Source organism: Callithrix jacchus, chromosome 17 (assembly GCF_049354715.1).
Source record: "Callithrix jacchus isolate 240 chromosome 17, calJac240_pri, whole genome shotgun sequence".
Taxonomy (NCBI): Eukaryota; Metazoa; Chordata; class Mammalia; order Primates; family Cebidae; genus Callithrix; species Callithrix jacchus.
In genome coordinates this window covers 32,279,308-32,282,733 of record NC_133518.1, presented here as the reverse complement: position 1 = coordinate 32,282,733, position 3,426 = coordinate 32,279,308, and positions in this window count along the sequence as shown.

Here is a 3,426-nt window from a genome sequence, read left to right as displayed (position 1 = left end):
ATTTTCAGATGCTTTTCTTTATATTCCTTTTGCTGGCCAACACCAACCTACCAAATGTTGTATTGTAAATTTTTTGAAACATATTTAGTGTCTGCAGCAATATTACCTCACAAAGGCAAAAATGTCAATTTAGAGATTAGTATTTTAAACACCAGCTTAGTTTTATCTTTTATCATCCTTGCAAGATGGAAAGAAATGATATTGTATATAACCTCTCCCCCACCCCATTACCCACACATTGTCAACCAGGGGATTTCTACCCTTAGACATCAGGAGGGCTGATAGGACACTAGAACCTGAAGGTCAATAGGGCCATTATGGGTCCGGAAATTGCAATTAACCTGGTTACTCCAGATCTTTGATGATTGCCTCATAAAGTGGGAAGGACACTCAGAAAACTGGTTCATGAAGCCATTCAGATGCAAAAGTGGCTGAATATCTACTAGAAAATTAATTTGGAAGTAGGGGTTAGAGTGGTGCCTGTGCAGTGAAAAAAGTAAGATCCTGGGTCAGGCACAGTGGCTCATGCCTGTAATCCTAGCACTTTGGGAGGCCAAAGCAGGTGGATCACGAAGTCAGGAGTTCAAGACCAGCCTGGCCAACATGGTGAAACCCTGTCTTTACTGAAAATATAAAAAATTAGCTGGGAGTGGTGGCACACACCTGTAATCCCAGCTACTCTGGAGGCTGAGGCAGGAGAATCGCTTGAACCCAGGAAGCAAAGGTTGCAGTGAGCCAAGATCTCGCCATTGCACTCCAGCCTGGGTGACAAAGCAAGACTCCATCTTGAGAAAAAATAAATAAATAAAATAAAATAAAAAATAAATAAGATCCTGTGGTGGGCTGCCCCTGTCTTTGCTACTTCTGGACATCACAGCCCTCAGAGACCATCACCCAACCTTACAAATTGTTAGGAAATGCTACCAAACTATGCTTTCAGGCTGTGTTTTACCTAAATTCTAAGGTGTGTACTCCTTTTTCATTGGTGTCATCATTACTACACAAAAAACATGGTGTTTTGTTGTGTTGCGTTTTGAGATAGAGTCTTGCTCAAAGCAACAGGGTCTCACTATGTTGCCCCGGCTAGAGTACAGTGGGTATTCACAGGCATAATCCTACTACTAATCAGTGTGGGAGTTTTGACCTCCATTTCTGACCTAGGCATATTTACTTTTTTCTTCCTTTCCTCCCTTCCTTCCTTCTTTCCCTTTCTTTTCTTTCTTCTCTCTCTCTCTTTTTTGATGGAGTCTCTTTGTTGCCCAGGCTGGAGTGCAGTGCAACCTTCACCTACCAGGTTCAAGCAATTATTCTGCCTCAGCCTCCTCAGTAGGTGAGACTACAGGCACATACCACCACACCTGGCTAATTTTTGTATTTTAAGTAGAGACAGGTTTTCACCATGTTGCCTAGGCTGGTCTTGAGCTCCTGACCTCATGTGATCTGCCTGCCTCAGCATCCTGAAGTACTGAGATTACAGGTGTAAACCACCATGACTGGCCCTATTCACTTTTCATTAGGCAAACTGGTGGTCCCCTGCTCCTGGAAGGTCATCATATTGATTCCCCACTTAGTATGGATGCCTGCTCCACATAGCACACTACAGTTCAGGACTCCTGGGCTCAAGCGATCTTCCTTCCTCAGCCTCCTGGGTAGCTGGGACTACAAATGCACATCACCATGCTCAGCTCTTATTTATTTTTTATTGTAACATAACTTTTTTACAGCTAAGTGCCTGGTCTTAAATGTAAAGCTTGGCAGATTTTACATATGTATATACACATATAGCCATCAAGTGGATAAATATATAAAACACATTCAGCACCCAGAATCTTTCCTCATGCTTATCCCAGGCAGTCCCATTGCCCAAAGTGAACTTCTCTATTTTGAAGTATATTTCCTGAATGCAGTGGTCATATTTGAATTGACTCAACCTGATCTCAACTAGGAAAGTGCTTTATTCTCATTTGGCCTTAATCCCATTGTAGAATAGATTAATTCTGGGAAATTTTTCTGTAAAAGGTAACCTTGACTATACAATGCGGATTTTACCTAAACTAGAAAAATGATATGCATTTAAATTGTCTAACTTGCTATCTTACTGTCTTGCTCCCTGATTTTAATGCCTATGTACCTGTCTTGCTGTTTTGCTCCCTGATTTTAATGCCCATGTACCTGTCTCCCCCTTACCTTGTAGCTATTGTCTGTTTCCTATAGTGCTGTAGTTAAATCTCAGGAGAGAAAAATTGGGCTTTGTGGCAGAGAACAAATATAGAGAGGGATGAAAGTCGAGAATAGTCTGGAGTCATGCAGAAAGAGAAGCATGTTTAGGAAAGTAACAGCTAATAACAAGATCTAGGGAGGCAGAGGAATTAAAGATCTTTTAGAGGAATAAATTAGTGAAAAGGAGAAGTATTGTGAGTAAAATTTAATAACTCAAGAGTCTATAAAGCTCACCATCCCCAATGAGATGAGTCAATTCATTCATTGGTCTTGCTCTGTCACCCAGGCTGGAGTGCAGTAGTGTGATCATAGCTCACTGTAACCTCTGACTCCTGGGTTCAAGCTATCCCTCCAACTCAGTTTCTCGAGTCACTAGGACTATTGGCACTCATCACCACTGTCAGCTAATTAATTTTTTTGTGTGTGTGGAAATGGAGTCTTACTATGTTGCCCAGGCTAGTGCTGAACTCCTGATCTCAAGCCTCAGTCCCCTAAAGTGTTGGGATTACAGGTATGAGCCACTGCCCCCAGCCACCACACCTATTTAATGTGCAATTGTTGAGTATGTTTCAGGACCAGCAGAAGTGCTAAATACTGTAGTATGTGTTGGTATGAGGAACCACTTAGGATCTTATGTTCCCCAAACTGTCTTTTTATGTCTGCTGTCTAAGCAAGCTTTGCCTTTCAATTTAGAGCATACTATTTGGAAGTTCTACTAGAAACTGTCTTCTGCCCAACCTGTTAGCTAATGCAGGATTGGTTGATGCCAGAAACCATTTAGAAGTCTTATGGACAGAGGCTAGGCGTGGTGGCTTATGCCTGTAATCCCAGCACTTTGGGAGGCCAAGGTGGGTAGATCATGAGGTCAGTAGTTCAAGACCAGCCTGGCCAAGATGGTGAAACCCCGTCTCTATTAAAAATTAAAAAAAAAAAAAAATTAGCCGGGCATGGTGGCAGGTGCCTGTAATCCCAGCTACTCAGAAGGCTGAGGCAGAAGAATTGCTTGAACCTGGGTGGCAGAGATTGCAGTGAGCCAAGATTGTGCCACTGCACTCCAGCTTGGGCAACAGAGTGAGACTCTGTCTAAAAAAAAAAAAAGAAGTCTTATGGACAAAGGTCTTCCAAATTGTGGGCTCCTTTCTTCTAAATAAATGTTAGTATGATCATATACATTCAAAATAAGTTTATTTATTTTTATTTTTTGTG